Source organism: Tauraco erythrolophus, chromosome 5 (assembly GCF_009769465.1).
Source record: "Tauraco erythrolophus isolate bTauEry1 chromosome 5, bTauEry1.pri, whole genome shotgun sequence".
In the NCBI taxonomy this organism is placed as follows: Eukaryota; Metazoa; Chordata; class Aves; order Musophagiformes; family Musophagidae; genus Tauraco; species Tauraco erythrolophus.
Window position 1 is genome coordinate 63957595 of NC_141469.1, and position 12994 is coordinate 63970588.

A 12994-nucleotide genomic window follows, 5' to 3' on the forward strand; every position below is an offset into this window, starting at 1 on the left:
CTCAAACCAAATTCACAGACTACTCCAAGTTCCCAGGCTAAGCACTTTGTTTTCCCCTTGGATATAAAATATTGTTATTTTTTCCCCCATTGCTCCTTCCATCTCTAAATGTGCTTAGGTTTTTAATTTTGTAAATAGGGTTCTTCTAAGTAGGGAAGCAGTACCTACTAAATGTGCTCTCAGAGCCCACTGTCTGGAGGCATTTGAATTGGTGGTGGGTTACAGATGGAAGAAAAAACAAACACACAAATCAGAGTAACATATTTCCACAGAGAAAATACTGAGGTCCTTTTATACTTAAATCTAAAATGCTACATTTCAACAACACAATGTGTGTGACAAATACAATGCTTCACAAATTTAGATAGCATGAGGTAATGATAAATAAAAGTATCAGCTGGTCCTTGAGGATCCTCCATTAGTTCATTCTCTTTACATATTTAAATTGCATTCAACCATCCAGCTAAGTTATTGTACCCAAGTGCACCATAAAATATAGTTTGTGCAGTGTCATTAAAGTATAACGAACACAAGAAATTATTCTTTGCACAGATCCTAAACAGAAAGAGAAATAAAATACTCTCCTGCCACTATACACGTTTCTTAACTGTTCATTTCAACAGCTGCAGTGCTTTAGTGGGAGATGCTAGGAATTTGAAATCAAACAATTTAGTAGTCCTCAGTCACAGAAGCACCTTCAGGTAAGCTGGTGAGGCACTGAGGGGGACACGGTCTCTATCCTGAAGAGTGCTAGCTTGCCTTCATAGAGAAGTTATATTGCACACTAACCTCTGTGAAATACACAGTGCACTTGATATGTTGTGAAAATACCCCACTGCAAATAATTCTAGTTTAATCTAAGCAAGATCACATACTCTTTTATTGAAAAATATGGAAAGGACATGTTTATACCATTTAGCAGCATACAGCAAAGGCAGCCTGCAGCTACCTCTGACAAAGCCGGTACACCCACATGACATTATGAAGAGCTATTAACCAGACAGAAGGAGTCTAAAAGGGGTCCAGCTACATCAACTTCATTGCAAGGCAGCTCGTACATAACCGTACGGCTTCAATTTCTCAAGCTAGCATGGGCACTTCTGCACCACGTATTGTGGGCACATGCTCTAAAATTGTCTACACAAGGAGTTAGTATAAAAAGAGAATGCTTAGAACAAATTGTATAGATGAATATACAGCTTACTTTACTTGCAGCAATTCCCCTTTGTAGGCGAGTCCTGTTATTCCACAGGGTATCCTTAAATCCTGATTTGGATTAAACAGCCATGAAATTGAGTGCAGGAATCTGAAAAGTTTATATCACCAACAGAGTAATGTAGTATGGACAAAGAACTAAGAGATTTTAGCATTTTTCAAGCTTTGAAGGAGTTGAGGGGTTGTTTCCTCTCCTTCCCCTCTCAAAGAAAACCAGTAACACACAGTAACAGGCTAACAGCTTTTAAGTGTAGGTTCTTCTGCTATCTAAGTCTAGTTGATGTAGCTTAAGGAGTCATAATCCCAAGTGAAGACAGTGAGTTAACAAAACCTTATAGATAATTCCACATTTTCTTCAACTTTATTGTTTGAGCACAACTCTGAGTCAGGAGACAGAGCGTAGAAGCTGTCCACACGATGGGAAGAACATAAATTGTAATTAACAAAGTACTTCATGCAACACAAGGACACAGTAACAAGAACAAATTCTCACAGCAACGTAGCCAAGAGAAATCTGTTAAACTTCTTGGAACATATGCAACTGATTGAGGCAAAGTAAACAGCAGTATCAACAAAAATATTTAAAAGCTAAGTGAGAACTTGAGAAGAAACCAAGACCCAATTCAAGGATTTGCATTTCATTCAAGAAACTCTGCTCATTTGTTCTTTTTTATCTGAACAATAAGATAGTGTCTCATAACATTTATCAATAAGATAGATCAAGAAGATACATTAGTTATACATCTCTTCAGAGTTAACATCTTTCTAAGGAAATACTGGTTGTAGTTTAGTTACACGTTCTGGAAAGGAAAACAGGCAAGTTCCTTTAGCTGCACCATGAATGTTCCATGTCAGTGGAATTCACTGACACCAAGCAACCCTTATTTCTGTAGGGCACTGATTTTTCCAAAGCCTCTGAGTCTACAATTCTGGTCCTGAAGAAAACCGAAGCCACATGAACGCAGTTCTCATAAACAGTGCTTAGCCTATGGGGTTAACCCACAACACAGATCTCATGAAGTTTCAGTTTCTGAAAAACAGCATCCTTGAGAGTGTTTGGGAGTTCCCATCCCTTTTTTCCCCCAGTCCATTCTAACAGAGATGATGACTGTAGTTTGAATAGCCCATTTAAAACTGGCAGCAGTAATATCTATCCACCTATTTTTTGCTTAATTTCAAGAAAAAAATACTGAGTACAAATAACAATTTCTCACCAGCACTCCCTCTCATTTGCTTCATGTTGAAAACACACAAAAACTCCATACAATTTCCATCAAGAATTCAAACTATCCTCAGCACTGTACAGCACTTTCCATTTAAGCAAGAACACGCTTATGTGAAAGACAGAACAGCATGTAGCAACACAGACTAGGAGGGAAGTAGGGAGTGGAGAATAAGACAGGGAAAGGAGCATCAAACATGCTATATTATTTTTGTAGACTTTTCAGCATGAGAGGCTACTTGGGTTTTGTCAATATTAGCGCATGGAGAGAACTGAGGTTCACAGCTGAGTACTAAGCTTGGTATAGCTGACCAAGAAAATTATTAATAAAATGTACCCCAAAGGCGGTTGTTTCATTTTCAGAATTCAAGTTTGTTCATCTAATTAAAACTCCTTTCATGTAGCAATAAACCAGGGCAAGACCAATGCACCCTAAGTTCCCAATATGATCAACGCAACCTCAGAAGCAATATTAAGAGGTTTCTGTGTAAAGAGCTAGTGAAAAAAGTCTTGAGGTTATGAGCACAAAATGTCCCTATTTAAGTCATCTCATATTCAGGAAAACAAATTCTATAAATAAAGCAACACCAATGAAATACATCCAATTTCTCCTTATAATTGAAACAAGCCTGAATGTTGTACTGCTCAGGTCAACAAATTATAACAGTAATACTGTCTATAACACTTTCTGTTTCATGTTACAACCTCTGAGAAGCAAATCCCATCACAGTGAATGCCAGCAACATAGGAACCTTCAGATCGCAACTAAAGAGGTCTGAGTCCAAAGAGAAATGTCTGCAAGTTTGTTCTTTTTGGCTTAGGCATGCTTCACTATTAAAGCAGAACGTTATATCTGTCCCTACAAATTCAATAGCACATCTGTAAAATTAATGGCACAAATATCAGCCAAGGGATCTTGAAGAGAAAAAGCATAATCCAGAAAGCTGACACTGCATTACATCTCATAAAAGTAACATTAACCTTCAATACCAAATATTTAATCTGTTCTTTTACTTCTTTTCTGAGAAAACAAATACATAATAGTAAGTACAGGCATACAATACTAGAAGATAAATACATCAAAGTGGAATCTGAACTGAGCAAGGACTTAATGTTTAACTGTAGATGTTTTAATCAAGAAAAAGATCTTTGTAGAGCAGGGTTTCCTTTCCCATGGTGTAATATTTACATAGGATTGAAGTTGTTCGTTTGACCTTGGTTACCACAATGCTATGCAGACCTGTCATTTAAAGCAAAATGTTATTACCTTTGGGGACCAGAGTAATTACAATCAATTTGGTGTGTTGATTGGCTAGTGACCTCTTCTTCAACTTCTTCATTTGCAATACAGAGAAAGCTCCAAACGAAGTGAGTGAAGGCCCATAAAGTGATCTGACATTCTAAGAAATACAGCCACATCACTACTGAAAACTTGTTTAATATCCACTTGAATTTTTAGAGACCCTGTCAATTCCCTCTTTTGTTTTCACCTATTGTGACTCTTTAGGAGACAGATGTTCAGAGTCACCTAAAAGAGTGAATAATGTTATTAACAGTAGCCATTTAGAGCTACTCATATGAGAACCAAGAACTACTTTCAAAGTTAAACTGTTCTTCTGGTTGTGGTCTCTCTTACACTGTTCTGTACCACTGTCATTTCATAGATTTATGTGGAGTGACTGCTGTTTGACAGCTGGCTTCATAAAGTAGCAACAAAAAGTACCTTTTCATTGATAATGTATTTTAAAAACAAAGCCGCAAACGATTCAAAAATACTTTTGGAAGCTGCAAATGCTTACGTTTATTTTATTACTCAACCATATCTGACAAAATGAACTTCCACTCTAGTGATTGCTGTGTTCTAGATTCTTGTTTGAACCCTTTTCAGAAGGAAATCTGCATTTGAGCTGACGATTTCCATGTCAGGTTTCATTCAGCTGCAAATTACCCTAGCTGAATTCCATAAACCACTGAAAATAGATTTTAAAACTGTGTTGGGTTTGTGCGGCAGGGTTTTGGTAGCAGGACAGCGACTACAGGAATTGCTCCTGTGAGAAGCTGCCAGAAGCTTCCCCAGCTCCAAGCTGGAGTTGCCTCTGGCCAAGGCCAAACTGATCAGCACGTCTGCAAATAACACATTCCAAGAAGGTACAAAGAAACTTGAGTCACATGGGACCCGCAGCGGAGAGAGGGGCAATGTCTGTGCTGGGCTGTCTCCCCCACGCTCGCCCGGTGGTGGGGGGCGGCAGCCGTGCCTTGGGGCACCCGCTGCACAGAATTTGTCCCACCAGAGTTCATCAGGCTGGTTGAGCCCGCTTGGTTCAGCTGCAGCGGAGAGAGGAGTGAGATGTGAGAGATACAACTCTTCAGCCACCAGGGTCAGCGAAGATGGAGTGGGAGGAGGTGTGCCAGAGCTGAGATTCCCCTGCAGACCGAGGTGAGATGGCAGGCGGTCCCCCTGCCACCCATGGAGATTAACAGTGGAGCAGTCCATGAAGACCTGCAGCCATGGAGGACCCCATGCTGGAGCAGTCTGTTGGTGAAGGACTGCACCCCATGGGTGGGACACACACTGCAGCAGTTCATGAAGAACTGCAGCCCAAGAGAAGGACTCATATCAGAAAAGTTTGTGGAGAGCTGTCTCCAGTAGGAAGGGACCCCACGGTGGAGCAAGTGAAGAGTATGAAGAGTCCTGGCCCTGAAGAGGAAGAATGAAAGGCAGGAGCATGTGACAAACTGACCACAACCTCCATTCCTCGTCCCTCGGTGCTGCTAGGGATGGGAAGGTAGAGCCAGGAAGAAAGGAAGGGGTGGGGGAAGGTGTTTTTCAAGATCTAGCTTTACTTCTCATTATCCTCTCTGATGTGATTGGTAATGAATTAACTTGATTTTTCCTTAAGTTGAGTCTGTTTTGCCTCACCATGACTGGTGAGTGATCCCGCCTTGTCCTTGTCTTGACACTTGAGCTTTTTGTTCTATTTTCTCCTCCCCATCCCATTAAGCAGGAGTGAGCGAGCAGCTGCGTGGTGCTTAGTTGCCAACTGGGCCTAAACCTCAACAAAAGCAAACTTCAGTCCTAAACTCTGGCAATGCTGCCGAGTTTGGCTGCAATTACCACTACACCAGCACATCATTTGCAATCCCTTAATGCCCTGTGTCTATTGCTATCAACAAAATATGGATTACTGACCCAGTTGGTTACTGTCAAATATAGACTGCCTGTCTAGTGTTCAAACAAATAGCCTGCAAATAACTGACTGGAATTACGTCATGTCAATATAACACGAATAAGAGAAAAATGAGCACAAATGGGAAATACTAAAGTGAAAGCTATGCGCATAGATGGCCTCAGCAATTTTTTCATCTTGTGTAATAAATTTAGGTATATTTGAATCAAGACCAGAGAATCTGAAAGGTGACTAATGCTTAACCTACTCTTTTATAGCAAATAAAGGTGGAACACAAAATGTTCTTTGGTCCAGGAGATAAATGCAACTTCTTTTCGTTTTATATTTGTAAATACCTTTTTCAGTCTATTGCTTGGCAGCTTCTGCTGGAGTTGAAGCAGGAGTTACAGATACTTAAAGTAGGAAAGTTAGCATCGTGGAATTATGATTAACCCATGCGGTCCAGTGACACAATCATAGGAACAAAAAATTCCTTGATGTCACGCCAGCAACTATTTTTGACAGTAAGTTACATAAGAAAGAAAAAAACCAACTTCACTATTTGAAGTTGTCTAAGAGTTGAATGTTTTCTGTTGCACATTTCTCTACATTTCTTACTGCATTTTGAGAAATATTTTACACTGGATTTCATATTTAAAAAATTTCCTTGTTTGTTTTTTCTCTCCAGTTTCAGAGTTACAGAAATCCATAGAAGGTTGCACGTGCAGAGATAATTTCAGAAATCATTAAAACTGTGCAAATCATACACCTGTATTCTCTTGGACTCACAGCAGAATGATTAAAAAGAGAATTCTATAAAGAGCAATATTATGCTGTTTATATTTAAGTATATATTTTTTCATTAGATTTTTTAAAACATCGTTACAATTTCTTCTTAATTTGAAACTGTTTCCCTGTTGTTTCCTTGTTTGCACCTGGAGGAGACACTGCTGAAAATGGGTGTGGAAAATACTGGTTTACTCCTTGAGAAGAATGATTCATCAAGATCTAATAACAGTGAGTGGCATCTGAGAGATGTGCAAACGAGGCCATCTCTTGACAGAATTGACAGAAGCAATATGTGGGCTGCTAGAGAGGTAAGAGATTGCAGTTGTTCTAAACACCAGCATGATGATGTAAGCTGGCCGTCAACTGCATGGATCAGCTTCTTCAGGTTTACAGATGTACAATTTAGGATTTAATAAATTCGGCTAAGAGCTATCAAAAGCTCATTATCTATAACCCTACAGAAAAAATAACTGCTCAAATAATTCTCACGTAGAATTCTGTAAGCTGATGATGTGTTGCCACTTTCCTAACTACAAGGACACAGAAGATGAAAAGATGGTTAGTTTCTAAGGTATACAGCAACTTTTGAAATGTACTGCAACTCAGCTTGGTAGCTATTTAAAGAATTTCACAACTACTGTCACACTTCCCATAACAAGGAGGGGATATGACAAGCGAGGCGTTTCTCTTATTGCCACCCACATCCTATGAAGAAAATCATACAGAATGTCAGACTTGACTTTATGGCAGTGAAAAAGAACGATTAACTCCTTGAAAATGCTGGCACTGTTTTTACAAGGGCTGTGCCTCCTCCAGTACTGGCTAGTAGTAATACTTGGTAAATTCTCAGCCCAAAAAAAGACGAAATGATGTCACAAGTGAAATGACGCTGCACAGCTGGGAAGACTGTGTGCAGAACCTACTGAAATACCTTTCTATAGTCTAGGCTCTAGACTTCATTCAACGTATATGAAACTGAAACATGCAGCTCCTTACTGGAGCTTGACTGATATATGACACAGTAGCAACTAGCTGTTTTGCGTTTCTGTGTAATTCCAGTTTTACCTTGTAAAGAGGCTCTTGGAAGAGAGGTAATAGAAATAGGGAGGAAAATGAGCATAGGAAATAAAAGAAAATAAAGAGGGAGAACTGTCCTCATAATGGTAGAGTACTTGGAGCAGTAATTCACCTGAAGGGAAATAACTAGCTGGTTGTCAGTGAACAATTTGCTTTCATTGATCTCTTGGTTAAATATTGAAGACGTTTGCCTGCAGGGTTCAATGAATAAGAATAAATTCCTTAATCACCCCACTTTTTGTACCTGAGCTTGTAAATCAACACGTGTCACAAGAGGAAAACTGGCAAGGTTTTAAAGAATGCTCTACCACTGTCAGCTGTATCTTCTAATTGCTCATGTCACAAATTTCCCACAATGGTACCCATTCTTGTCTGGTCTGATCTTTTTCCTTTATAAAACAATATTAAATACTGCCAAATACATGTATTAAAAGTTGAACATGTGTGTTTTAACACCTGACAATAGTGTCACAATGATCTCTAAATCAACTGAAGTTTTCCAACTGTATTCTCTAAAATACTAAAGCTATAAGCATATACTAAGAAATATTCTGTATAGTCATATGGTCATATAACATGCACGTGTTACAGCATACATTAAAGCAAACAGCTTGTTAAACTCGTGTTCTGTCTCACTAGCCTTTTTCTAAGGAAAAAAAATCTTTCTACATAAGATATAATTATAAATTGATAGGTCTTGTTGCATTTTTCACTATGACTAACTCAAAATTTAGCTGCTTTTTCTCCTCACTGAATTATCTGTGAATAGGTTAAGAACATTGTATGGATCATCATCCGGCTCACAGATACAAATCAAGTTTCTCGGCAATGCCCAGCACACAGGCGACTCAATGTCTAGCACAGGGGTGACACGGGGTGGGGGGGATTGTAGAAGCAACCCAGCTTTGTATTGCATTGAGGCAGAGACGACCCCCACGGGGAGCTGTGTAGATCGCTCAGCCCTGAGTTGTCTGATGAGTCAGTGCTGCATTACACAAAGAACCAAAACTTGATTTGAGCCTTGAAATCCCTCAACAAAGAATATGCCCTGAGTCTCAATCCAACCATTGTCCAGTTGCTCAAGATAAGGCAAAGGGAAGCTGGAAGGTTTCTGCTTCAGCCACAACTTTATGTACTCAGACAGCTTTGTGTATTCAGACGATCGATAAGGGGAAACTCCCTTTCACACCCCCAAAGACCCCCTCAGGCATAGTACCTACACAGTCACGTAAGTCAGGGGATAAAAGCCCTATGATCTGGGTTGGGAATCGGGAGCTGCTTCTCCAACTGCACAGCTGGTCTGTGAGGAGATTCTTCCCCCCTTGATCGGGACGCCGGCCAAGGTAACTTCCCTGGGATTGAGACCCTTTACCTGGAGGGGTGATTATTTAGCAGCTTTAAATCTGTGCGCTTGTGCGTTGTCTCTTTTGTGTGCTGCAATAGCGCATTCCATGACTCTCTTGTGTGCTGTGACAGTGTATTGTAATAGCGTATATCTTGCTTTTAAATTGCAATAGTGCATTCCTCCATTGTCTCTATAAGAACCTGCGATAGTGGCGTATTGAATCTGCAAGTACAGTCCAAGTGAATTGTTATCTTGGACCTTACAGTCAAACCTGTAAGCGCAGTGCAAATAAACCATTTGCTTGGACCTTGTAGTCGAGTCTCTTTTCGTCACACACATACATGCCACAGTCTCATGCTAGAAGTCCATTTGGCCCAACATCGTATTCAACAGTGGCCAAAAGTGAATGCATGAGAAGTTGCAGAACAAGATAAGTATATTTGCAAAGCAACCTCACAGCTTCTGATCGTTTTAGTTCATGGACTTAGTAAGACAGATATAGTTCATTTGTACTTAGCAATCTGAAAGGATGACTGGGCTCGTTTTAACTCCACGTGGTTCTTCGCCTCTTCATATCTTGTGGCAAAGAGCTCTACTGCTTGAGTATGAACTCTCCTTCTAAGCCCACTCCTGTCATTTTGAGCCCACTTTCTGCTGTCTTCATATGATGTCCCTTTCTTTTCATTAAAAGGGAGGTTTTTATAAAGTATTCCTCATTGCTTCCCAGATAGTCTTGATGAATATGTTACTAGTTATTTTTGAATTATTCATCAACATATTTAAATGATTATTATATTCATGGCACCAGTTTAGACTTCTGCTCTGAAGAAAGCCCACAGCTCACAGTTGTTGTCATGAGGTTTCATGTTACTCGCTCTGCCAGTAGCATCAGTTTCAATGCCTGCCATTTACACATTTAATAAAGCAGAGGAGGGGATGTTTCCAGAAGCCAACACTGCAGAGAGTCTAGAATTTAAAAGCTAAGCTGGATTCCTGTCTTCTCAGGCATCACACTGCCTGGTTTTGCTAGCCAATGTGTACTTTCAATCAAATCTGGACAATCCATGCCTGCTTTAAAGAACGCCAAATAAGTAATATTTTTCAAGTCTTACTGACAGAAATGTAGAAATTGTACAAAATAATTTGAAATGCTAATGGAGGTGGAGTTACCCCACAGACTTTCAATCCATTTGTGCCTGATTTCCATAGAAGTCCTTGTGACTGAAAGGAAGTCTCTTAATTTGGATATATGTGTGCCATTAACTTTTGTTTTGTTATTAAAGAGACAATTACCTCTGAAAAGTACATTATCTTGAAAACTAAAGCCCCCTTTTTTTTTCAGAAACTGCAGTCTTCTACTTGCCTTCCTCACTTCCCTCAGGATATTGCACACTGCTACAGGCAAGGCTGCCACGGATGATCACCTCTTTGACCAATTTTTCTTTGTTAGTGAACAGCAGATTCAAGATATCCAGGATGGCTACACTCACTTCCTCACATTAATTGTGTAGTCTGTAAAAAACACCCATAAACACGTCACCCTTAATTGCACCTCCCTGATCCTGCTCCCCAAGGCCCTATTTGTCATTCCATAGAAAAGCTCCATACACTCAAGCTGCTGCTTCATGTAAAAGGTATGCCTCTCTCCTCATCTTCTCAGCCTGTCTTTCCTATAGAGCGTGTCTTCATGCACCCCAGAAGGCCAGTCATCCAGGCCATCCCACTATAGCTCAGTTACTCCAACGGTGCTGTACTTCAGTGTCTGCACAAGGAACTGTAACTCCTCCTGCTTGTTTCCCAGGCAAGTGTGCTTTCATCTACAAGCACTTGAGGTGAGCCTCATTTCAGCCTCTTATCTTTCCTGAGGACTTCCTCACTTCCATCACTTTGCTTCAAACACTTACACCCAGACCTCCATTCCCTCACTTAGATGCAAGCTATTAGCACCATCAGTCAGCATGAATTTTCAGAGCAATTTTTAATTATCCTGCAAATCTACTAGTGTTAATGGAACACAAACTGAGAAAACAACATACTTGATTTGTATAAAATTATATCATCTACTCCAATCTTTTCTGTCCTTGATGGATTCCAAGCATAGAGATAACTGCTTCCCTGGGCAGAAGGATAAGAATATATATACTGTCAGGGTCAAAATTGACCAATTCTTCAAGTCTGCTGAATCAAGTTTGGAAGAATTTCTTTGAAGGTGCAGCAGTTAGGTACTTAGATCCCAATGAATTTCAGTGACTGGGATCAGAAGAACTTGTCTGTATGTAAACTCATGCTAATTTTCATTATAAACTTATAACGGTAAACGCTTTATGTGACTGTACTTATTTTCATATCCAGGAGGTTAAAATCATACACACTGCACTTAAAAAGTGTTAAATAGGCCAAGGCTATATCCTATACTGGTTTACATTGTCCAATAAATAATATGGATCTTTTCAGGCAAACAAATGTGCTGGGAACACTCCCTAAATGAATAAGGTTCAGGATCCTTATTTCTTTTATTGATGCTAAGAATTTATATTCGTTTGACTTAAATGTCCATAAAAAAGCTGCAGCAATTTATTATGTTAGTGTAAAATCACACCAGATAAATTGAGGTAGTTGTGTATGCCAATAGAATTAAATCTTTATGTTATACTTTAAATTAAAATTAAAATAAACTACTCACCAAAAGTGTTTAATATCCTATGACTTTTTATAGAAAAAAAGAATTACATTTTAACTACCTTTCTCTTCACTATCTATTTTTTCAACTCACTTTGTCATTGTCAGGCCACAGTTAACAGGCCTGTGAGTTCCATCAGGCGAGAGAGGCAACACTGGTTAAATTATGCAAAAACTTGTACACAAAAAGTTAAGTATGAGCAATTGTGTTTCTAACACAACAAAAAGCTTCAAAATACCCAAAGTTCATCATTTACTGCTATTTTAGATTCAGAAAATCAACTATATCACCAAAGGACACCTGAAGTACAAAATCTCATCCTAGTTTATTGTCTCTATCCGTGCACTATAGGTAAATAGAAGGGATCTGTGCTTGGGGAGTAGAGGGTTTGTGGATGACAGACACTAAAGAAAGCATTTAATAATGCAGGCAATATCATCTTGCTAGAGAAAGTGCTCTGGAATTATGCCTTTTCAGACAAAATTAATGACTTAGTTCAAGCATGCTCAGTCTAACAATTAATCAGTGGAAGTTCTGTAAAAGACTGTCAAAGGAAATCGTGGAGATGAAACACTTCAGGGATTTACCATACTCTTCATTTCTAGAAAGCAGCAGGTCGGTGTACTGATCAGATGCCTGCAGGCTTGAAGTCAGAAGTTCATATGGTTCTGAATGCATTTTATTACTATCATCAACAAAAAGTAGAGTATATTCAATAATAGAGCTGGTTTCCCATTTGCGACAAAAGCGTTACAGCTGATGTGTGATAATGTAACTGTAATTTTGATTTAAGTTAACAGGAGTGTTTTAGTATGACTGTATGTTACAGTTATTCACACACGGCCCACATGAGGAATTATTTTTCATGATCTCATCATCACGAGGAAAACATGTAGAATAGTAACACCAGAGTGATAAACAAGCATAAAATAGCTAATCATGCAAGTACCTGAGAACTGTGCTAAAGAGTTCATTGACTCTGGAAACAGTGAGAGCAAGGTATTGATACCTGGAAGTACTAATACCCATTTAACTTTTACATCTGTTTTTCACGCATGGCCTGAGTTAATTGAGATTACCTCCCTAAACAAAAAAACGTCATTGACTTCACTGAGGTCTGGATCATGTTTTTCATTCTTTACATTCATTTAAACACACAAAACGTATTTCATAGTCTGACAGAGTAACAGGTATTACAGTGATTGAAAACTGAACTTGTTGTTCAGTGTATCTGTGGGTGTAAACTGAATATAGAAAATAGCAAGTGACTTGCTCAAGTTCACAGGAAGACGTGATGAACACGAAAGCTCCAAACAGTTGTCCACTAAGCACTTCCATCTCCAGTGTGTTTGCTTAGAAATAGAAGCAATTCCAACACACAGAGAAAAAGCTGAATCCATTTCAAAAAATTATAAGAAAGCTTGTATTGAGATTTGATGCAAAGATTTGTATCACCGCAGGCTTAACCTCACCAAGTCTAGTTTGTCACATCCAACATG